This window comes from Festucalex cinctus, chromosome 1 (genome assembly GCF_051991245.1).
Source record: "Festucalex cinctus isolate MCC-2025b chromosome 1, RoL_Fcin_1.0, whole genome shotgun sequence".
In the NCBI taxonomy this organism is placed as follows: Eukaryota; Metazoa; Chordata; class Actinopteri; order Syngnathiformes; family Syngnathidae; genus Festucalex; species Festucalex cinctus.
The window spans coordinates 16,826,434-16,852,448 of NC_135411.1; the positions used below are offsets into that span (position 1 = coordinate 16,826,434).

The 26,015-nt window shown below is 39.4% G+C and overlaps 1 long non-coding RNA gene across 1 annotated transcript; it reads right to left on the reverse strand.

Annotated features, from left to right (window-relative positions):
• Positions 1-497: 497 nt before the first annotated feature.
• Positions 498-21,238, reverse strand: LOC144017840 (uncharacterized). The gene is made up of 4 exons (XR_013283272.1): positions 21,174-21,238; positions 20,239-20,316; positions 16,782-16,901; positions 498-6,969 (listed from the first exon to the last, which is right to left on the reverse strand). It is a non-coding gene; the product is annotated as an uncharacterized LOC144017840 (long non-coding RNA).
• Between the last annotated feature and the right edge of the window lie 4,777 nt (positions 21,239-26,015).

Here is a 26,015-nt window from a genome sequence, read left to right on the forward strand (position 1 = left end):
AATGTGAACACTGATGAAACTTAGCTATATTCTAATGCTAATTGCTGCAATACGGAACCAGATACAAATGTACTTTTCTCCTGATGAAAGAAGAGACTAATTGTTCTTTTGGCAGGTTCCATGTTTTTATAGCAATAGAAAACAATACTCTCTGGGCCTTGCAGAATCAGTCAAAATCCAGTAAAACAGTCGGGAGCGAAGGGGGTTGCTTCAGTGAAAATGGTCGGGAGTGAATGAGTTAATGTATTCAATAACTAACCAACATTGTGTCAGAGTCCGGTCCTCGAGGGCCTGAGTCCTGTATGTTTTTGAGGTTTCTCTCCTCCAACACACCTGATTCAATGATCAGGATCATTATCAGGCTCCTGCAGAGCTTGTTGATGAACTTAAATATGAATCAGCTGTGGTGAACGTGGGGAACCTCTAAAATGTGCAGGATTCAGGCCCTCGAGGACCGGACTTTGACACCACTGACCTAAACCATTCAGTGATTTATAGACCGGTAGCAGAAATTTAAAATCTATTCTACAGCTGACTGAGAGCCAGTCTAAAGTCTATTGGGCTTGTGTTGCATGTCCTGATGTCTTGGTTCTGGTCCAACCCAAGCTGCATCATTCTGAATGAGCTGCAGCTGTTTGATGCTCTTTTGACGGAGTCCAGGTCAGAAGACTATTACAATAATCAAGTCTGATGGAGTTAAAAGCATGGAAAATCTTGGAGCATGCAACCCATCAGTCTGGATGTTTTTCAATGGGTAAACGGTTGTTTTCGGGACTGATTTGATGTGATTGATGAAAGTAAGATTGGAATCTACCAGAACACCAAGGTTTTGGACGTATCCTTTGGTTTAAAAAAAAAAAACAGCGACTCCAATGACTCCAAGCAATCCTTTCTTTTTTTCCCCTTTCTTTTCTTTGCCAAAAAACAATTACCTGAGTTTTATTTTGGTTTAGTTAAAGGGAATGTTTGTTCATTCCGTTAATTGGTTTTATATGCTGCATGGCATCTGCACAGCCATGATAACCAACATTGGTGTTCTGAACAATTTGACCCAAGTATACCATATAAACAAAAGGGGTCCAAGGACTGACCCTTGAGGGACCCACGTTATGACCATTTGATCAGATTCAAAACTTACAAATGTTCACTAAATAACTTTGTTCTTCCACTTTCTTTTACCTGATAGATAAGTAATTGGTGATTAGTCAATGTGTGTATGTCTGCCTTTTGCCTGAAGTCAGTCAGGAATATGCACCACCTTCCACATCCCTGAATATAAGTGCAATTTTTTTAATTATTATTATTTTTATACATTTCAACCCTTCCCCTTCCAAATGTATGACTTTTAATTGGCAGCATTAATCATGAAGCCATTTTGAATTCAATGCAAAACATTTGTTCCAAATATTGCACATTCTAAAATGACTGCACACATAATTTTAGTTTTTTTTTTTTTTAAATAATAATAATAATAATAATATTAATAAACAAATAGATCCAGTAATTGGATCATCAAAATAGCCAATTGAAATCGACATATACATGTGAACAGACGTAACAAAAGACGCATGCTTTGCAGAGGTAGAAAGAGTCCGACAAAAAATTTAAAGTGGATGAGAGTGTTAATACGCACTGACACTGACTCACTGCAGTGCTTTGGGGAAAGAGGAGGAGGAGCAGGAGGAGGTCTCAGAGGGGATCTGGGCACCACAGCTTCCTGCTGAGGATGTCAGTGAGGAAGGATCTCACCATGTTTGTTTGGTTGTCTATGTTTTCCTTATCACAAATAGCCTTCCTTTTGTCTCAAACCCTGATATGATACTATATAAAGTACATTTCACAAGTGAATGTGTATCCAACTGGAAATGTGTATACTACTCTACTAGTTTATGATTAGTATATGCCACCGTGGAGGCAGGTCTATGGCTGGGCAGCAATCCAGTCAAGTGTGCACTTGTGACAGGCAGACTGTCATGAATCAAACTCAATGTGCCATCAGTAAAACATAGCCTCAATCAGTCTGCTATTTCTGGGGGCAAAACTGTGCCATAGGGCTTTCAATTTGTGAGAAAGACAAAGAAACAATCTACAACTAGTGGTAGGTGAATTGTAAATGATCATGTAATCTTGACTAATCACACATCACTCTGCTATGTATTGTCTTGCGGTCGTGCCAAATAGTGCTTGTAGATATGTACCCACATGGTATAAAGCACGCCTGGTCTTTGCCTCCTCCAGCTCTCTTTTATCAGTCAGCAAACAAGTGAAAACGAGCGCCTGCCCCGTGCTCGCAGTATGGAATTCCAGCCATTCCCCCGCGTCCGATTTTCCTGCCTGCTAATGTAATCGGAGGGAAACAGAGTCGGCTTCCCAACGCCACAGCCTCCAGATAAGAGCCATTTATCACGTATCGTTCCTCGGCGGCCCGCTCCGCTCCAGGCCCGGTCAAATCACGGAACCAGTCTCCAGAGAGGCGCGCGGGGCGTTTAGGTGTCTGGATTTTTGGCCGGGCTCTAATGGAACGTTCACGATAACGAGACACATCTATGTCATGAGCGGGGCTTCTACTCTGAAAAGGTCAAAGAAACACTGGGCTGGCACGTTGCACGTTTGTGTGTCATTTTTATTTTATTGGTTTTGACGCACTGTGGTGGAAAGTGAATCCAAAGGGGAGTAGCAAGTTGGCAAGTGGCTCATGTGAACACGGGAAGCTGATTGAAAGAAACATGTTTCACAAAATGTTAAGGCAGCTTTTTCACAGTGACGCACAACCATGTCATTTTTCTGTCACTCTTTGTGGAAAAGAAAAAAAAAAAAAAGACTTCATCGACAATAAGGGGACATACTGTATAACTTTCTCTCTCTCTCTCTCTCTCTCTCTCTCTCTCTCTCTCTCCACAATTTGAAACAGTTGCCAGGTACGCAGTCTATTTCTTGTTTCAAGCATTCGGCTACCTGTCTCATGCTGTTGAGCTAGCTTTCATTCTGCCTCACATTGCTGGGCCAATGTTGGGTAGCCTACGGATTTTGTGAGCTGAGCTAGGAGTAGGCTTTCGCATTTCGAGCTATGATTCTTAAAAAAAAAAAAAAATAAATAAAAAAAATAAAAATAAAAAAAATAAAAAAAGTCAGCGCAAAGGTTATAATGAAACATGCTGTCCCTTAAAAAATGCTTACCAAGCAGTTATGCCAATCGTGAGTCTCTGCTTTAAAATACAAAGAAGAAAAAGAGTAGTTCAAGAAGATATATGAAACGTGCTATGCTAACTGCTAGCTCGTCTGGTACAGAGCAAACTCTCCTTGTCATTTTATTATTGTCAATGACTTGTGCCGGTGCCACATTATACAAACAAATAGTTGCTCCATGATTTGTTTCGGCAATAGGTCGCTTTATGGTTGGCTGTTGAAATGTAGTTGTACTGTACAAACAGGCAGGTCATGTAACAAAACTCAAAGGCATACTGTATATTCTTCCTAAATTGTGAGCCTCTGCCAGAAAATACAAAGAAGAAAGAGTAGCAGTAGAAGTTGAAATATAATACAGTATGCTAACTGCTAGTTAATCTGGTGTAGTTATGCCAACCGTGAGACTCTGCCAGAAAAATACAAAGAAGATATAGTAATGGAAGAAGAAATATAAGTTGTGCTCAATGCTAGCTAATGTAGTGCAGTTATGCCAATTATGAGTCTCTGCCAGAAAATACGATCATGAAAGAGTAGTAGATGATGAAATATAATAACATATACTAACTGTTAGCAAAACTAGTAACTGCAGAATAAAAAAAAAACTTCTCCTTATCATGAAATTATCGTGAATGACATGCTACATTATACAAACAATCAGTTGCACCTTGATTTGTTTTGACAAGTGATGATTTATGATTGGCTGTTGAAAATGCCATCATAAAACATAGGCTACGGGTAATATAACAATACTTAAAGGCATATAATCCTAATATGTGGAAAAATATGTAAATGAAGTTCAATTGGAACATTCTTCTATTCATTTGAGCTTTATTTAACTGTGTTTCTGGTCAAGCTGTCCACAGCATGAACAGCCAGTATTTATGTATTTATTTATTGCTATTATTTTATTCTACTATCATTTACTTTGTTACTTTCTGGTTGTTGTTTTTTTTTTTTTTTTATATATATTCGGCCAGCTCTATCTAACCCCAGCCTCAGAACTGTGAGGCAGACATTTTAACCACTAAGCCCACCCTGCTTCAGTGTCTCTTACATTTTGAAACGAAACGATGGGATTTTTTTTTTTTTCACGTTTCAGATACATCTGAGGAAAACATAACTGAACTCTGCTGTGGTCTCCTGCGGAGGACGCGTGGCAAAGCTCCAGCAGTCCAACAGCCACACACACGCTCTCCTCCACAGCAAACAAGCAAGCGTCCAAAACAGGACGTGTGGGTCAGAGTGGTCCGTGTCTGCTTTCTACCAAGCCTGATTGGATCAAACAAGGTCCAGTGTTGTTCAAATGTTGCGGCAAGCCCTAATCCTCTCACCCCTGCACTTTCCAGGAGATCCCTCGTCTGCTCGCCGTCTGTCACTGTGGACAACATCAGCGACGGTCTTGGCGGAAAGGACGTCTTGGATTTCATCAGGGGGGTGGGCGGCTACGGGTTGTGTTCCTCAGTACGTGGCATTTCTTCAAAGTCTGGCAAAGCCTCAGGAAAACGTTACCTGCGGTTTTATTTTGCGGCGGCGAGGGCACCTCGCGCCAGCTTTCAGCCCGCTGCAGTCTGACAGAGAGCGTTACCTACGCTGGCTTTCCATACTTGAACTTGCAGGAGATCCAAGCTGCCTGCGGCTGAGGCTGGAAATAGAATCTACAATCCTGCAGCCTTCTGAAATGACTTTCATGTCTTCGACGTGCACAACTGAACCCCTCGATGAGTGAATAAGACCCCTGAAGACGTCTAAACATGTCAATCACCAACAATGTGACACTGTGCACTGTAATGGACTGCAGTCGGCTCACCAGCAGGGTTCAACATAATACAATAATGTCTACTGTGTGTCACTAGCCAAAACATTAGGTACACCTCGTCAGAGCCAATAAGCTAATAACGGCCAGTTCTTACTGACACTGTCAGAGGTGTATTGTGCTATTAGCTTGCAGTAGCATCATGTACAATGCACCATATTGTTGTTAGGGATCTGAGGTCGGCAGACTCGGGTCAATTATTGGAGCCCAGGTTTCAAAGTGAACATGGCGAAGTGGCATTTAAGATGCATACAATTGGAATAAGTTGCCAACACAATGAAGTCAGCTCTTGAGCGTTCAGGTACTTCTCAAGCTCATTTCATCAGAATGTGAATATAAATTTTCTTTTGATATTTTTCCAACTACTACTCCAAGATTGGTCTGCATCATCATGTTGTCAGAACCATCAACAATGAAATGAAAACAAAGCACACGAGAAAAAAACAATTGCTGTGAAATATAAACTTAACTTTTGCAAGTCACCATTCACGATACTGACATAATATACTCTCTGAATGGTTGATGTAAACAGTGAAGTTTCTAGGCACTCATTATCCCATTACAGGGATCCTGGGGTAAAAACCTCACTGATAAGTGTTTTCAGTGAAAAAAAATAACAGAATTTGTCAGTACCAACCTATTCACTGAGCATGAGTGGCCAGAATATTACACGTGACATGAATTAGTGGATTATTGGGAACTTGTTTTTTTCCCCCACTTAAAACACTGACTTTTAGTAATTTCAGGAAGCTACTTTTTATTTTTGTACTTTGCTTTTAAATGACATTAAATATGTTGTTTGTAAATGTGTTTAATTTGCCATACTCAAGCACTAAATATATTCGCAACTGTCATTTTTTTCCATTGAATAATAATCATAATAATACACTATTCATTGCTGAAGGGAAATTCACTTCTCAAATGTGTACAAAATAATGTTTTTTCATTTTTTTGATAATTTTTTTTCATCAGCTGACTGAAAAAAAACTAATATACCAAGGTCCCCTGTATATGAAACACTACATGGAAATTGTTTATTTCGCCAGCTTGTGTGTTGGAATAAAATGTGGCAGTAGGGTACAACTGTTTCAAACCCATGGCTAATGCCGTCTAGTGGCAGAAAAATGACCTCAATACAAATCAGTGTTTCACACTCCTTATTACACATTTTTGAAATAACAGGATGAGTTACTATGAAATTACTGGATCAATGAACTAAAAGATACAACCATATTTCAATTAGGTTCACATATTTGTCCACTTTTGTTAACAAGGGTATGAAAAACTGGAAAAAATAAATATTTTCTACATTCAGATATAAAATGTGCAATTTGTGACTAATCACCATATAATTCTTGAAATCATCCTCTAATATATAGAACACTACATATATAAATGAGTTCTTTAGCTAAATTCAACTTAACCAAGTAATACTAAAATTATAAATCCATCCATTTTTTTTCTGTACCACTTTTCTTGTTTGAAGTCTCGATGAGGTAAGTTAATGACGTCGACATCATCGACAGGGCACACACTGTAGAGAGATTCAATCATTCACACCACGGCACTGCTCGCAACGTCAGTGACGTTGAAAACACCTTCTAACTGCATTAGGGGCGGCGGCATGTCTGATGACCTTAATTGTGCTTTTGGTTCTCCAAACCAAGGGTGCGCCCGACGTCAGTTACTGTTGATCACCTGACCAACAAATTCTGGCAGCACAGCAGCAGGATGTTCCTCAGCAGGAGACTTTTCTATTTCTGTTCCCTCTTGTAATGACTCCATCGCAATCCACACACACTACGTCGCACTGGTGGGTGTTTTTTTTAATATCCTGTGCTTTGCATGTGGCGGTAGAGAAGAGGAAGGGTGTCAGTGTGACATGGCGCAGTAGCTTGACAAGGACTGGCCTCGTGTGTCCGGCGTGGACCTTCGGAGTGGCCTGCATTTCTTCTGAGTGAGCGAGCGAGCTCAGGAGAGAAAGACAAAAAGAGAGAGAAAGTGAGGGAGGCCGGGGAGGTGAGTGAGCACAGCTGACAGGAGCTTCCTCTGGGTCCTGTGCCTGTTTTCCAAAGGAAGTGCAAGAGGCCTAATCTGTGGCCTCCAGAGTAGTTAGTGAGGGGCGGGGCAGAAGGGGGTGGGCGTTGGGGGATACGCGGTGGCCCCCCAACTTATTGTCCACTTTATCATCTGGTGCTTCGGATGGGACTTGCTCCATATGGACTTATCGTGGAAAAGAATCCAACGGAGACTGCCGGGGATGATGAGAGTAGCTTACAGGGAAGTGCGCACGTGCCACGAAAACAGATTTATGACGAGATCGCGTTCATAACATATGAGGGGGGACGTTTTTTGAGGACTGTCACATGAGGCTGTCACATGAGAGTAATCCTGGCTGCAAAACGTGAAAAGGGGACCACATACCGTATTACTCAAGCTTCCCAGAGTTACAGTGAACCTTTGCTATTCACGATGACACAAATCGGAAAAATTCATGGAAAATTGACACCTGCCTTAATTTTTCATTGCCTGGAGTAATAGTTTGAAAATATACCCCCGTTTAATTTAATTTAGAAAAAAAAATGCACTAAAAGTGCAAGGACCCTGGTGTGCATATCTTTGCAATCTATAAAAAATGACAATGACTTTCTGATCAGTAATTTTATTACATGTATTTATTTATTTATTTTTACCTCAATGACACATACTGGAGTCCGGCTATGAATAGTGAAAATAATTGATTGGCGTCACCCCAAAACGTTTATGAGTGCCAGTAGACGCCTTCTACTTTTCTATGAACAGGGCTAAGGCCTGTCAAATTGAACCGCCTTTCTTACTTCTGTAGTTAGTTAGTTAGTTAGTTAGTTAGTTTTAGACAGCAATATAAACTGCACTTTTTAACATATTTATTTACATTTAAGATGACTAAGTAAAAATTATATATATATATATATATATATATATATATATATATATATATATATATACAGAAAAGAACTTCATTGTTATTTATTTATTTATTTATTTTCTCAAATTAATTTCTAAGCTTTGACTTTCTAAAACTGGTGATTACACCCTGAAAATGAAACAGAGTACATATGCTCAGCCTATATTCATTTAGAGTGAGGTAATGTTTAGGATGATGATAAGTGCAATATCGTGACATAAAAACTGCCATAATATCGTCGTCGTCATGTTCACAATATTTAAATGCAACACATCTGTTATAAGGTTATCAGGTTGATTTGCAGTTCTAGCACCCTCTGGTGGCTAGTTTTTTAGTGCAATTAAATTTTCATTAGGGATGTTTTGGCCTTCTATGTTTAAAATCTATACTAATTGTCAGATGAAGGGGAACGTAATATGCCTGTGAAGCAAGTCAATATGTGGAGGAATTTAGTGTGTGCGTGCATTAACAACAACAACAACAACAACATAATAATATTAATAATAATAATAATAATAATAATAATAATAACATTGCTGTTATGGACAAAAGCACAATATTGTGCTTTTTTTTTTTAAGTATGAGCCCTTTTTTTTTTTTTACAACAATGTTACCTTTTTTAAATATCACATCACATACTGTATGAAGTCAGTCTAGCATGATGCTGACTTCTCCAAGGCATCTCTCCGCTGCGGAGTGCCTCAAGGCTCGATCCTGAAGCCAATTTTATTTGCTACCCCCAGGATCTATTATTAGAAAAGTTGGTGTCTCCTGCTTCCACTATTAAACAGATGACAGTGAAATCTACCTGCTTTTGCGGCAAAACAATCCGGACTCCTTTAAACCTTTATTAGCATGCCTGGAAGATGTCAATGCTTAGCTGGCTTTAAACCTTTTTAAATTTCAATAACAATAAAACTGAAGTAATGGTGTTGGTACCAGCAATGTACACGTTTCCTCAAGGTTATCGAGGGTCCCTTGACTTTCGTGAAGCCAATTGCTAACAATCTATGGATTGATAATTGATTCTGACCAAAAAACGGACAAGCAGATAAATGCTGTGGTAGCAAAGAGCTTTTTTTTTTTCAGCATAGAAGGCTGTCCAAGATCTAACGTCTCGTTCCGTTTTTAAAAAAACAATAGAACCTTTCAGCTGTACTACTATTCACTCAACAAATCTTTGCATCAGATTTCTTATACATCCTTCCACTGCACACACTCGTCGTGCTATTTTGGGAATTTGCAAAAGCCCCTCCCCCCTTTGTTCCCACTGATTAGGGGGTCTTCTGGGATGTGCAACAGCCAGGACCCTTCCTCTGAGGGTTGCCAAGACACTCAGGTGTTTGCATGGATACACACGCTTCCTCCCTTGTGCACCACCTGTAAGTGTACTTGAGCGCCACTGGAGCTATTATTGCCGTCATCAGCATCATCGGCGTGGATTTTATGAATACCGCTAACCTAACGGCCATATGCTGCTGTCACCACGACAATATACCGCACAGAATAGGAATACAAATGTTCCTTGTTACACTCATAGCAAAAGGTGAATTTGGCAGAAGACTGCACAGGGCTAGTAGACCAGCTGCGGAACACTCTATAAGGTATAAGGTGCGTGTAACACAATTACAAAACAATTACAAAACATGCAGTTGGTCAGTTAATTATAGAACATGTTACAAATGTACAGACGTGTTCAAATCAATGTTGATTTGCTGATAGTAGGGGCTCTAGTTATGGCTATAGAGCAAAATCCAAATACTGAGGTTTGATGTAATGGAGCCTTAAAGTCGCCAATGAGAGCATAGTGCCACCTATGGTAGTGGAGTCACTTTGCGCCCTTCCTGAGGCAGGCTGCCAGTATTCCTCCAGCTTCGACTTGTAGCTCTTCGTGGTGAAAATGACAGGTGAGAGAAAATCTCTGATCCCCTTTGACACCCTGTAATCGAGTTTAGGTCTCTGGATTAGAGATTCCTTTTGAACTGGGTTGAGGTCAGCTCTCTATTCTGCCTGCTACATAGTTGAGAGAATGAAAAAAGGGGCTGACATTGATTTGAGGAATGTCTGCGCTGGTGGGGTAGCAGACATTTATATGACTTGTATAGAATATTTTCTTTGTGAGTTAATTGCCATTGGTGCACAAACTGTTTGTTTTTTTGTATTTTCTTGTGGCACCTCACCATTCCAAATGCTCAATTTTTGTTGGTCATGTTTGAGTGTCTCACTTAAATCCATTCTCAAACCTGCAATATGACCCAGCTGTCCATTTTCTATAGCACCTGTCCTCATTAGGGTCATGGGTGAGCTGGGGACTAATCCCACTGACCTTGGGCGAGAAGTAGGTTCGACCCTGGACTGGTTGCTGGTGATTTGCAGGACATGGACACAAAAACAAGCATTCTAATTGTTGGAAAATAAGAATTTGGCAAGGGCCGAAAGCATATTGATGTTCGGGCTGTTAAAGTCATTACAAAGGTTCAATTGGCTCAACAACCTGTTGACAGCAAAACAGTGGGTGCAAATCACTGATTCACTTCATTATACCAACAAATAGAGGATAGGTGGCATTGCTGTAGATGACTACAGTGTAGCTCGCTTGATGACTGAGATACAGTAAAAAAAACTGTTGCTTGTTTTATATTTGGAATTTGAATCTGTTTTGTAAATGTGTAAGTAAATAAAGTTCTGTAAACATCTGTAAAAACTGTTGCTTTGGTTATTACTTCCATCTGTCACATTCAAAACTCACACATACCGTATACCACATAGGAGTGATTGAGCGTTATTTTAGTGGATTTATTTAAAAGTAAGGGCATTATCAGATTATCCAAGTTCCCACTGAGCTCTGTTTTTCTGTATTACTTGTGTCCCCGTCCTCCTCCTTAAAATGAGCAAAGTCAGGACTTTGTTTTGCAGCAATGAACGATCTTGTCGAGGTGCGCTGTAACCAGCGGCAAATTCTCTGTTTTTACTTCCTGGTCGGCTTTTACGTCAAAACTTCCTAATATGGGCATGTTGTAAACTTGTACTTTTGCGTTGCTGCGAAAAAGGTCTCTCAGTTGAGATGTATCACCTCAACGTTCTGGCTTGACACCAATGGGGAACTTCACGAATGCTATTTTGAGACCGCAAGGCCATTTGACTTCAGCAGCTTGAACCCGGAAGTAGGTCAAAAAGAAGCTCGCTCATTGACGGAGCCATGCAAATAGTGTTTTGTTTGTTTTGGGAAAAACAACATGCCGAGTAAACACAGCTGTTACGGGAGTTGCAGAAACCACTCCAGACACTACAGCCGTCCACATATGAAGGATATATTCTTTATTTGTTTCCCGAAGCCAAAAATTCAGTCATAAATGTGAAGGGGATCACCTTGTGCGCACATCCAAAAGAGCAGTTGAACGCCAGCGAAATGAAGCCTTTCACCTTCATATGGAGTAAACATTTTGTCGAGATGACAAACCTGCCCTTGCCAGCCACCACCGTCCCCAAGAGGTAAGCGACTGTCTTTATTTGTATTTTTTTGCATTTGGCACTACTCCGACTGCCGGACGACAATAATGAATGACCACAGAAAATGCTAAAATGGTGTTTCTACTGTTGTACGGATCTGTCTTGCTTATCGCCTGATTTTTTATTTTTTTTTTTTTTTTGCCTTTTGTGCAGATGTGACATGTATGATATTTATCTGCAGGGCCTTTTTTGAATTAAGGAAATGGATTATAAGCGGGAAGGATATAATAATTAAAAAAACCTGATATACAGCAAGTGTTGTTGGTTATGCCCAAGAGACACGCACACACACACACCTTACACACATACACAAAAAAAGCAATAAAAATTTACCCCCAACAACTATCAAAGATGTAAGACAACCAGATTTGACAGACAGGGCATATGGTGGTGTCAGTTGTGTAAGATGATGTTTTGAGGGGTAGAAAAAAAAACTACCTATGGTTGGCTCTTGTCCTCGTCTTTTTCAGCCCTCTACACGCAAGCCATCTCTTCAATTGAACATCAGTATGTTCTTCGACGTCTATACCAATGAATTTGGCACCAGGGATATCATTCTCAGACAGAATTAGTAGATTTAGCGCAGTAGACATCTCGCTAGTAGACTGTTTACATTCATCTAGCATGACTAGTCCGCAGAGTTTGACTCTCCTCGTTAGACTCATGAATATTAATTAAGCGTGGTGACGTATATCGTGCGGTTCCCCATGACTTCTGTAGTGTAGCCTTATTTATTATGTTACATATGTGAAGCTTGGTTTGTTGGCAGACATGTCGAGGAGAACGCACTCACTGCTCTGTTCATATTTCAACTGGGCCAGGCCTCCTGCTCGCTGCCTCGCCAGGCATGTTGTGTGAAGGCAGGAAGGAGAGAGATTCACTGGTGGCTCATTAAAAGCCATTAAGGAGCAGCGCGCAGACAGGATACGTGTAGTGAATAGAGGAAAGCAGGGCAGGGCTGAGGGCACTGTTACTCTCTCAACTCCTCCTCACCCCCTCCAACACTCACACTGTTATCTTCTCCGCACAGCACTTCCTATGGCCCCACACGCTTTCTAACAAGCTCCTGCTCTTAGCTGTGCCAGCTAATGTCTCACACCCTTTCTGACCTGATGGCCAGGAGTCCAGGCGCACTGATAACGCGTTTTTTCATTGCCACTGCCACTATATTTTCGCCCGACAGCTTATCTCTCACTTGTTCCCTTTGTTTGGACATATCTTTGCCCCAACTCACCTCGCACTCAGTGTTTCTTTTGATATCTTTTTGGTACAGTGTGTACAGTGACGGGCCGGATGAGCCTCTGTCAAAGCAGAGGGAGCCGCACAATGCAGGATGGCCTACTGTCTGGGGCAGCTGGGTCACTGGGGTGTTAAAAAAGGGGTCCGTCACGGTTGCCACAGTGGCTCAGTGGCGTCAAACAGAAGCTCCACCTGAACATGACCTGAGGCCTGGCAGGGTAGCAAACTGAGTTATCAGTAGCTGACGATCATAAATCAAGGGGATTCTCTGGAACGAACGGGGGTGAATTTCCATGTGGCCTCGTTTTAAGAAGGTATGGAGGAAGTAAACGAGGTTGAGGTTTAGCTCCAAGGCAGCAACCTGAGGTCAAGCTTGGCGATGTCAGTGGGGGGAATCAGTCAATAGTCGAGAGTCTGTGCTGTACTGTGGAACTTTACCATCCATCTATCTATTTTCTATAACAGCAACTGTCCTATTAAGAGTCAGGGGCGAATTGGAGCCTATAGAAATGCCTTTCAGTGAAAGGCACTCTACCATCCTGGACTAGTTAATAGCCAATTTCAGGTTTAACTCTACCAATAGTGGTATTTGTTGCCATTTTCTTCCCAGAGGGCCATTAGAATGATTTCAGGTACATTTTTTATACACCCACATATCTGATAACCTAACTTCAGAGGTGTCAAATCTACATGCAGCAGTTAAACAAACTAATTTACTTGCTGGTTGTGTAGTAGCACCTGTAGCTAAAGCACAACGGTGTCAGGGTTTTTACATTCTGAGTCTGGATTTGATACTTCTGCCTAACTTCAAAAATTACCCAAAACTCACCCAACATGCTATTGTTTTTCAAAGTTTCTAGGACCATTTATAATGATTCAGGACCGTGCACATATTTTGGGAGGGAGCTTGTGGACCTGGAAAAAAAAAAAAGGCCAAAATGCATTATCTTCTGCACTATCTCAGAAGTCCGCACTTTGGTTTTGCAAGGTTCCACAGCCATTCAAAGAGTTTCATTGATACAGCGAGTCGTAAACATCAATTTTCAGGAACCCAGAGATCTGAAAGCCAAACCGTCAAAAAAGTGGGATCTTGTGAAATTTTTGGGTGGTCCCGTGCTTCTGGTTTGAAAGTTATTAAGGCAATTTTGAATGATTTTTGACTGTAGCTGTGCTGGCCATAGGATTGATTTATTTGGCACCCTCAAACCTGAAAAATTGGCAGAAATTCAAAAAACAAAAAATGAGATTTGATCCTAAATTTGAGTGTTCAAGGTAACCCATCTTTGATTTTAGAAGATTCTAGGTTTTAGGGGACAATTCAAAATGATGTTGTGGTGTGAATTGTATGCTCAGGGCAAACAGTCTAAGTTTCGGAGTTGCAGGTTTAAGTATGAGTCTCGCCTTACTCAAAGAAAGCTGTGTTGTAGGTTCAACAACAAATGAATGACAGAAAGATTCTTAAACAAAACAGCTGGATATGTTTGTTCGACCACTACCAAGGACCTCAGAACACTTGAGAATTTCCCCAGTAGTTTTCTTTTTTTTTTTTTTTTTATCTTGGTAAATGTATTTTTAGATAGTTTACTGTGGAACCAATCATTTTGTCCACTTATAAAGTGAAACAACAATTGTCTGACTTTCCACATCTGTCCTGTCAAGCACATTATTAAGCCGAATCAGTGACGAGCGCTAGAAGCTAAGCCCTCCTTCAAGGAATTCTCAGTCACTTGACACCCTTGACCCTGTTAGTGTTTGGACTCTCTCTCCTGTTACATATCACTCCAGCTAGAACTTAAACCTCATTCTGGCATATTTCAGGCAAAAAAAAAAAAAAAAGAGTTGACAATGAATACTGGAACAGTTTAGTTGTCTCTCGTCAAATATCAAAATAAATAGTGCTGTGTCATTACTGCCGTCAGTTGAGCGAGAATCGTTTTTCTCTTCCGCGTTTGAGGTGTTGCCACAGTGACTAATCCTGTTTTCTCAACTGGCCTGCCCGTGCTGACGGAGGCTCCGCGCTGGAGTTTGCAGGCTTTAGGAAAATCAAATGGAAGTCAATCACTGTTTTGACAACCAAGCGTTCAGTGCTGAATGGCTACGAAGGAGCAACTGTGCACATGTCCAAGGTGTTACCTTCGGTCCGCATTTAATAAATACTACAATGGTTGTGAAGGTTGACAAGTTAAAATACATTTCAAAATGAAGCCCCCCAAGTATTTTCACAATATATCTAGCTTCTTTTTTTTTAAAATCATGTACATTAACAAAAAGTGAAGAAAACTGAATTTCAACTGTTTGCAAATTGACTGCGGAATAACAGTCCAATGGTAATGGACTGGAATAGCAGTTCACAAGTTGGTTGACTCCATGCAACACGGATGTAAACAGTTATCAGAAACAGTGGTTTGCTGATTGAAAGGAAAGAAAAACCTTCAGGCATGTACATGCTTATATAGTAGCTAACTGTTTGAGGATGTAAAGATGTTTGTTTTCAGCTTTCATGGTATGACAAGGACTGAGCGTTCATAAAAACACAACAATTCAAGTATCTAATCAAATTGGTTTCTAACATTCATGGATGTGGTGGCCATTGGGATTTTCGGGACATTCCTGAACGTCAGGTCCATTCCACGCACAATTGGCATGCTTCAGGGCTGGTTCAACACCCAACAAATTTACCAAATGAAAGAACAGACTCTGCGATTGGCTGGCAACCAGTTTAGGGTGTACCCCGCCTACTGCCCATAGCCAGCTGGGATAGGCTCCAGCACCCCCCACGACCCTAGTGGGGCGCAAGCGGTTCAAAAAATGGATGGATGGATGGATGGATGGATGGATGGAAAGAACAGACTATCTCTATTCACCAGGGAAAAAAAGGTTTGATTGAAATGGGGCTATGATGCCATCTACTGGCTGTTGTGCATTAGTAACATTGTTTCCAAGTTTGAAATTGATGCTGCATCTGAGGAAGGTGGGAAGTCGGATTTATCCCACTTGGAATCTCCTCATTCCAACCTTAAACTGTTCGAAGCAAACCTAAACAACAAAGCTGGCTGATTCCGATAAATTGTTTCTTGTTCTAGCTAACAGTCAGTCGAAAGTACATTGGGTTACGTAAAGTTATGTTTTCCGAATAACTACATTCATGTTGTAATAAATAAATAGATAAATACATTTATAATCGTGCGAATTACGTTTTGTCATTCATGGCCTTTGTCTCTACGGGGTTCGCCATTGTCGAGTAATGTCAGGTTTAAACTTGTCAGTGAAGTTGGGATCCTTTTTTTTTTTTTTGACTACAACTCATATTACGAGTTCAATGGGGCGTTCTCGTGCATACTTCCTGGTATGAAGTTGGGAAAGTCCCACTTCCCACCTTCCTCAAATGCAGTATCAGAGTGGAGCAGTCTCAGACAATCCCCTAACAATCACTGATGAAAAATGATTGAGAGGTTTTTTTTTTTTTTTAAGTTTACTTATCAATGGCGGTTTATATTAAATAGGGCTACTCATTTGTAGTCTGGATGTGCATTTTTATGTAATTGTTTTCTATGATTTTTTTTATTAAGGTTTTTAAGACCAATGAATGTCAGATTGAAGCATCAAGTCGTTTTAAATTACTCAATATCAAAATAAAAAATATATATGCATTGATCATTACGTGGTCCGGCTCCATTTGAGCTCTCAGACACAATACAGACGCGAGCGAGTGGGCCAGACTAAGCACATTTGTCTCAATATGTGATGAGTTGGTGTCCCGTTATTTTCTCATTTCCTGTACTTAAAATAAGAAAGCCGTGTTTGCTTTTACGCCAAGCGCTAACTCAATCCGAAGCTATTTATCAAATAACTAAATCAATGCAACACGGGGCCTGTTTTCAATACTTTGTGGTCGGGGAAGTGTTGTCACATGTGCAGACAGCATTCCACCCTCCTACTGTATCAGGCCTTACTGGCACAGCAATGGAATGGAGCAAGCCGTCTGTTGGTGATGAGCAATACAGCTGCACGGATTTCATATTTGTGCCTCCTCAGCTACAAATCAATAGCCTCGCGCCCCGCTGGCATCCCCCCAGGGGAAAATACCTCGGTGGTTTGCAGATGGATGTAGAGGATGGCGTTCTACTTGAACTTGAAGCCCGCCGGTCAGCTGTTTGAGTGCACAGGGGGCCAACGGTCTGCCTTCAAAACACACATGAGGAAACCCTGCAGGAAGAAAAGAGCAATAATATGAAACACAAAGACATAAGCTACGTTATCATCAATGCTTTCGGACACAGCGCAACTTCTAAGGGCACAATCACATTAGGTTGAAATCACAAAAATCTGAAAAGTACAAAACCTCACGGCGGACTTCCATCGTTCATATTTATCGTTTGAGTTAAGACAGTGTTGCACTGTTGATAACTTCTTTGTACACTTATGTGACAAGATGTTGAATGCACATTTGAGGCACATTTGAGGCACATTTGACTCGTTTCACTGACATCATAAAAGTTAAGAAATTTAGGGGCCTTTTCACTAAAGCTTTGCGTCGCCTTTGCATGGCGCTAACCGGCAAGAACAGAACAATCCGGGAGTTCCTATTTCACTAAACATGCGCAGATGGGGGAATCCGTCACTAAGTGCATTGCCAAACAGATTGCGCCACGGTGCGCCAGTGTTATTTGCGCGTATGTAAATTAGGTAATTTGCATACATTTGACATAAAATATGCCCACCCCAATGCAAACGAGACTCATTGATATGCAGCATCTAATTCACTAACGCCAGCTCAAATAGCCACACCGAGTTTACGTGACGCAAATAACGTTTTTGGAAAGCATGTATTAACCTGACGCAACGTCGATCCTGGGATCATGACAGCAGTGCATGGCATGGTGCACCGTCGCTCTCTGGCTGTTCACACAGAGAGAGAGAGAGAGAGAGAGAGAGAGAGAGAGAGAGAGAGAGAGAGAGAGAGAGAGAGAGAGAGAGAGAGAGACATTCCTCAATGTTGGTTTACGACAACGTAACCCGGGCTGATCGGCAATGGCGGGGAGGCATTTTGAGACAATCCATTGCCATGTGTGGTAAATCAGGTGCAAATTTTCTCCAGGCTGTCAGTTTTGTTGGCGTGTTTGCGCCGGTATATGGTTAGAGCAATATCCTTAGTGAATAGGTGGGTAACTGGGCGCAGACTGCGGGTGCAGTTGTGGTGCAATATTTCGCGCTATTACCGGACGCAGCGCATTCTTAGTGAATATGCCCCTTAGTGCTTGTACATTTTGATGTTAAAAGTGGATCACAGTTGTATGACTGTTCAATTTCCCCTGGCTGCTTTAAGTTTGGTCAACATCTTTTTTTTTTTTTTTTTTTTTTTTTTTGCTCTGACCATTGCAAGAAAAGGGAAACCCATTTGCTAATTGATTGGCGCATATTTTGAAACAAAGCAGCTGATTGGTTTACACTTGGCAGCTGAATTCTATTTATGTTACGTTTTAATGGCTTCCTGTGCAGCTTTCCAATCAAAGCACGGCTGCGTGCTGCAGATTTGATTCAAAACGAGGAAAAAATAATAATAATGCTACTGTTTTTGAGAGTACAGGCTATTTCCTGTATTTGGCGTTGTAAGTCACTATCACTCAATATGATGGAGACATAACTGCAGCTATTTGATACACAATACAAAAATCAACCATGACATTCAATCAGCAAACTAAAAATGCAATTTCTGCAAAAATAAAAACGTTTGTAAATGCTGAAGAGTGGATGCTGTAATATTTTAGAGCGATGAATACAGTATTGGGGGGAATAGTTAGAATTGGTTAAAAATAGTGAGTTTGACTAGAATATGTGCAGATGTTCCAACTGTTTAGGAATATTCCCATGGAAACTGTTGAATCCTCTTTCCCCAACAAAGTAGGATTTTTTTTTTTTGGTGGTCTTTCAAATTAGAGTAGAAGGAATTGATTGAGAAATTGTGATTCTGAGGAGCATTTGGTATCACTGAGAGAAGCTATCCGAATTCTTCAAAATGATTTACTCTTCTTCTTCTTCCGCTTCCTGAAATGTAGAATTTGATTGTTGTTGAACATTGTTTTAATTGGCTGAGAAATGGTGAAATTGAATTAAATTTGTTCAATTTCTCCATAAATTTGACAATGTAGGCTACTTGCAGAGAATTTGGAATTCTTCAATCAGCTGGATCTTTTGGAATTTTGAATATTTTTAAGTTATAATGGTTCGAATTGGTAGAGAAATAGTTTATGTAATTTGTTCAACATCTCCGTGAATTTGGGAATTGGCTCATAGAAAAGGTGGATTGTTCTATATTTACAACAGTTTTAATTAAAGAAATTGCTAAGTTATTAAATTGCTCCATTAATTGTTATTAAATATTCTGGTATCACAGCTTCCAGCTTTTGTTCCGTAAAAACAAACTATTTTTTTTTAATTTTTTTTTTACACATGGTTTTACTATACAGTAAACATTTTTAAACATGGTTTTACTATACAGTAAACTATGTGTTAACAAAATGTTTGTTTTTACGGAATAAAACCTGGAAGCTGTGGTCACCAGAATAACTAATAATAATAAATAAATAAAATACTGGGCAAATACAAACAACCTTAGACTTGTACCTTTTAAACTTGTAGATTCAACAGTCATGTACTGACAGCTTAAGATACAGCTACACAAATGAAGTACCATTTTCCAAGCACACGCTGATCGTATGTTATTTTGTTCTGTAAAATTTACATGCAGTTACCTTTTATTACACATTCATTACCAGTAAAATAAAAGTTGTTCTGTAAAGTTGTTTACATTTCCCCATTGTATTGTTTACAGACCTGCGATTGGCTGGCAACCAGTCAAGGGTGTACCCCGCCTACTGCCCATAGCCAGCTGGGATAGGTTCCAGCACCCCCCGGGACCCTTGTGAGGAGCAAGCGGTTAAGAAAATGGATGGATGGATGGATGGATGGATTGTTTACAGAATTTCACTGGTAACCACAGCTGCCGTTTTTTCCCCGTAAAAACAACAGAATTTTTAATTTATTTATTTTTTTACATTGTACTCGTGAACCTTTCTTCTGTGTTGTTTTCAAACAACTGAGTCAAATTGTAACTTGACAACATCTATATTGGTCCGCCACCTGTATACATACACAATGGGTGAGCACTGCGTACAACTGCAGTGTCCTCACTGGCTCTCCTCCACACAAAGACAGTGAGTGACCAATATAAAACAAAAACAACAAAATGTACACACACCAACCCCCCCCCCCCCCCCCCCCCTCCCCCCCAGAAAAAACAAAAACAGGAGTGAATGTGGCGTCCTCGCTGGCTATGCTACAAGTCAGAATGCTAATAGCGTTAGCAATATTAGCTCTGCCTGCCGATGGACAACAGCTTCAAATCTGTCACCGAGAGCACAAAATCACGCAAGATATATTTAACAACTGATTTATCAACATAATGCGACCCATCTAATGTAACATTAATTTACTTTTATTACTTTAATCGTCGAGACTACTAAGTGTAGCACACTTATCTTACCTCCAAACACTGAGCAAGTGTCCAACGCTGACGAGTCGCGCATGTAGCCGTGACGTCACCACGCAGCACGCACATCAGCTACACAGGTTAAAAAAACAAAACAAAACAAAAAAACAAAAAAAAAACACGGTATAAATAAATAATGATATACAGAATTCTTGAATGTAAATTCGTGTTGAATTGTGTCAATAAAAAGCAAAAAAATGTATAAATAACAGGAAAATAATAACAGACATGTATTTGGTGGAATTAATTACTTACTGTTGCTTAACATTTTGAAGTGAGAATGATTTTAATGAGTTGAGAAATGTTGAAGTGAATTTTGCTGAAGTGTACGTTTGTGGAATGTGGTAAAATAATCTATATGGCCATTGCTGAATCAGCTCAACTTTTTTACATATAAAAATGATTTAAATCGGTTAATGAATGTGGAACTTTTGGAACGCCAAAAAAAAAAAAAAAAGTGAATGGAGAATCATAATCCTCCTTTTTAAAAGGTGTGCAAGGCATTTGAACACTCTTCAGCATTAACAAGTCAGGAGTCTCCTGAGTATTACGCAGCACATTCTACAGGTCCATTCCAACAACAGACAGGTGGCAGCAGAGAGCCATGCGGACAGGCCAGCTTGGCAATAATAACACGCACACACAGACACACAAAAGGGGAATCTTACTGTACACAATTAAAAATGGTTTGTTCCGTGGCATTCATTTCTTCTTGCTCACAATTTGAGAAGGCAGCAACAAGGAACATACCAGGATGTTTGATTAGGACGAAGGACTTAAGTATGGTATGTTCTTTTTAATTATTAAATGGCGATTTTGAATAGAAAATTCACTTCAGAACATGAATTTAATCCTCGCATAATCTAAAATAGGCTACATGTCAGTTATGTGACAAAAGTGGAGCGATGTTTAGTTGGCATTTTTCTTACATGTCTGTCAGCATTTTCTTGCTCCAATGTGGTGATTTCAAGCAAGACGACCGCACATACATTTCACACAGGATTCTTTACAGGCAAACAAATAAAAGAACAGGGCAGGGGGGGGGGGGGTAAGGTGAAACACCCCCTTTTCTCTCGCTCTTTAATTAGCTGCAGGCCACAGATTGACAGCTGGTGGACGAGGTCGAGATAACACAGTTACGAGCAGAGACTCTAAATATTTGTTGCCTTGCACACGGTGGACGTGTTACGCCCGTGTGGGCTCTCTGGAGGCACATTATGGAAAAATGTGTGTTTGTTGTTCAAGTCATGTGAGAGGAATTAAAAGAGTATTTAATCAAATTAAAAGTCACGTGACATGCCACAAATTGGGATTTTCCACGTCGTCGCACAACAAATGATGTCATTTGATGGAGCAATTCAAGAATAAAAACGTGCGAGAACATGCTTAAATGTTGTCTATCAGACAAACGCAGACATGTTGTCGGGTCTTTGTGACATGGATGCTTTGGCCTGGCATCAAAGTGCAGCCGTGGGCATACGAGCGGCAGAAATTCCATCACATGCGCCGGGTGGGTGTCGCATTACACTTGCATGGAAATCCGAGCACGACATTTATTCCATCCAGTTAGTCGCTGTCCTTCATTGAGCTCCTCATGCACTGATTTGGATTTTTTGACAATTATTAAGAAAATTATGAGGAACTATTGGCGTACTTGCATGGCCGTTTAAAAATGTAAAATATAGCCTACTATTTGGGTTGTCTGTTAAAGTATATAAACATAACATACAGCAAATATATAGTTAATATATAGTAAATAAATGAATGAAAAAGACGTTTAAAAAGTCTTTTTCAATCATTTATTTACTATGTTTTATTAGAACATATTTTATTGAATTACACATTCCATTACTCTTGACATTTCGTTTTCTGTCATGTAACACTTTAAGTGCACAAAAAATAAAATGTTTCACTATTAGTATGCTATTATTATTATTATTATTATTATTATTATTATTATTATTACTTAAAAGACAATTGTCAAAAGTCAGTTTGCCCTGCAGATGACCCCCAACCCCCATTCCATTTCAATATCCTTTCACTTCACTGATGGGCCCTTCGTTCGTTCACTAATTAATAATAATAATAATAATAATAATTATTATTATTATTATTATTATTATTATTATTATTATTATTATTATTATTATTATTATTATTATTATTTTACTTATAGGCGCCTTTCTGGACACTCAAGGTAACCTTACAACAACAGGTAAAAATATAAAAATACAATGTTAAGAAACAAAAAAATAAAATATGAAAATACGGTGCAGTTATGCTCAGTGTGAGTAGGCTTGTATGATAGTAATAATAACAATAATAAAAATAATAATACTAATAATTAGTATTAATAATAAAAATAATGATGATGATGATAGATAACGATGGTAATAATAATACAAATAATGAGTTATGAATATCTGAAAAACAAGAAAACAGTATAAAAATGTAGGTAAGTTTTGAATATTCTTTTTATTCTCTAAATTGTGCATTAGGCCACACATCTCCCTCGTTTTATATCAGTGATATGATTTTTAATCAATCAAACTTATACCGTAATTTCTTCTCCAAAAATGCTCAAACGTAAACAACCAAATTTTTACATGGTGGCCTGATTTTAAAATGTAGGGTTTTGTTTTTTGTTTGTTTGTTTGTTTCTGTTTTTAAATGTCAAAAAATACATCTATACAAAATGTACGACCATACATCTATATTTTCCGTTTTAAATGATTTTTTTCGTTATTATTTTACTGTTGCAGGAGGGAAAATTAAGGTCAGGAACCATGCAGAAACTCCACTCACAATTCACTTTTTACGTCCAAGCAAATCGGCATTAAATTGTCAGCAGAAGGCCTCCCTCTTGCAGTCATAAAAATGCCATTTTATAGCTTCTAATGTGGTCGGGGGGGAAATCGAAACAATTAATTAATTACCAAAATGTTCTGTTAAATTGCAAATAAGTGAGTTAATAAAAACAAAATATTATTAATGTAATGCGCAGTTTTATTGCTGAATAAGATCATAAACAGGACATATCATCTGATTTCACTGTTCATTTAGTTCACTAAAGAGACCACACATATATGGAAAAATATCCCCAGCATAACGAGGAGAGTTTTACCGCAAAAAAAAAAGTTCCCAGTATAATAACTTTGAACTTGCATGACTGCAGCGTGCAGAGCGTCAGTTTATTTTAGTCTTCCTCCTCTAATGCATGACTGACTAAATACAACTAGGACCGTGTTAACAAAAACAGAAAGGAAAATAGAAACTGTCCTAGCTCCGACAACGAACATTTCAGATTATTTTCTGATATTAATACCGCAACTGTAATTTAGCCTACTTAATAATAACAATCATAAAAATATAGTAGGTCAAATACAAAGCAAAGTTGCACATAATGAGGCCGAATGAGTATAATATCATGTACTTGTTTACTAATAATAATATAACAACATACGAATTATAATAATTATAATCATAATCGTTTTTTTTCTTTTCTCATTTATTGTTCATTCGGCAGTTTTATCAATTCAACATCCCATTCACATCATTGCGTTCTTAAAAAAAAAAAAAAAAAAAAAATGCGTGTGTGCGTGCGTGTGCGCGCGCGTGCACGTGTGTTTCCACCAAGCATGTCAGACCGAATTAGAAGCAAGCGAAAGTTTGCCTGCGAGTGTCAGCCGGTCGAATTTATGAGAGCGTAATGAAGCATTTCGGATGCAGGCAGACTAAACAGCGTCTGTGTCCCGCACACACACAAACACACACACACTGACACACATTTTTTGCAAATTACTAATTTTAACCCACGTTTAGCAAAAATAAATACAAATATACGTTTTATTGCCAATGAAAAGAAACGCCTTGGAGTAAATGGAAATGCATTGAAAGCACATTAATTGCAATGACAGGACTTTCCGAATAACTATATTGCATGAACAGAAAATATGCAGACACGCTTCTTGATTCATAAATCAATCAGTCAGGACTTGGTCTTACTTTCCCCTAAATCACAATTCTGCATCCTATCGGGACATTTTGAACAATTACAGACTGGGAGAGCAGTTTGGAGAAGGCCCCTTTTTCTTGGAATATCCAAATAGGACAGCTTGGATGACGCCTGAATTCACGCCCATTAAGCACATTGGTGACGTCACACCTGTTTTTTTTGGTTTTTGTTTGTTTGACAAACATGCATCCTATAGGGTTCCTTGAAATGCACCATCAAAATCTAACTAATCATTAATACTATGGAGCCCCCCCCAACCCCGCTACAATACCAATCCTGGTCACCACCACTTAACTTCTCCAAAGTGCACTTGTTTGAGATGGCAGATGGTCCTCTTTTGTGAGGTTTTTTTGTGCCAATGATTCGTTAAAAACATACATGCACATGCATTGACATTCATGAGATGTTATAGTTTTTGTTGCTCCAGTATTTACCAAATTGTATACATTAAAAAAAAGAGCTACTTGTTTTTTCAAACTCTTTTTTTTTTTTTTACTTGTTACTCTTTTTTTTAACTTCCTGCAGAGAAGTTAAATTTCAGCTTGTTCTCAGAAACAAAGTCGGACCTCAAGAAGCTCCACAAACATACACATACATACAGTATCATTCATCATTGACCCCCCCACACACCCCTGGAAACACTCGCCAACATGCACTTTATTTTCTTCCATTTTCACTTTTTGCACATGCCAAATACTGAAACTCATTTTTAAAATGTATTATTAATATTATCATTATTAACTAATTATTTAATGAGAAAAAAAAATAATGTGTAAAACTGTCAATTTGACTATATACTGTAGTAGTTTTGTATTCGGGGAATTCAACTCCATTTTTTTTTTTTTTTATGGAAAATGCTTATTGGTGATATATCGTTTCAGCATTTTATTTTTCCAGAATTTCTTGGGTTAAAAACCCCCCACTTATAATGGATATCAACTACTGTATATCCTTTTCAACTATCCACTGTATTTGTTTACATTTTTTACAGTGAATCAATGACATTATTTAGTGCAATAATTGAATAAAAAACGCAAATGTGTGAAAAAATATTTAATTCATTTTAATTAAAACACTAAACTTTTCTTTCTTTTTTTTTTTTTTAAGAAGAAAACTACATGGATGCATCTTTTGATAGCAATTATACAGGCTGTAATTGGCCCGCAGGCCATATGTTGGCCACCTCGGCCGTTGAAGTGGAGGGAGGAGCCTATCATTCCCAAGTGGTTGGTTTTGGGGGGGGGGGTTGATATGGGAGACTGGACTTGGACGAGCTTCTTCACTCCCCCTGTTAGCATGTGTTTTGACTAGCATGCCAGCTCGCCGAGTGGATTCTGAGCATTCCGGTCGGAAAGGGGATGTCTTTGAAAAGGGGACAGATGTTCCCGATGTATATTTTTGCTCTTGCGCTATACGAAAAAAATGCAAAGCTATGTGCATCTGACCTCTCACCTTGGACATGGAGGAGTGTGCTTTGCGGCCAACACGCCCATTTCGTCTGAGGAAGGTCTGCTCTCCAAAGCCTGGATGGGCTCAGATGTCTTATGTAACAGCAGCGTGTGTGCGTGCGTGTGTCATCCTGGCACAAAAGGCGTGATGGGTTCCGGCCAGCTTCAGCCACATTATCCAAAAATATACTGCTTATATTCCACCTTCACAGTTGAAACTGGGATGGCACTCAGGACAACGCAGACCTCTGCCAAGGCTTCCTAATTTGGAACATACTAATTTGTTATGTTTATTCTCAAGTGGGGAG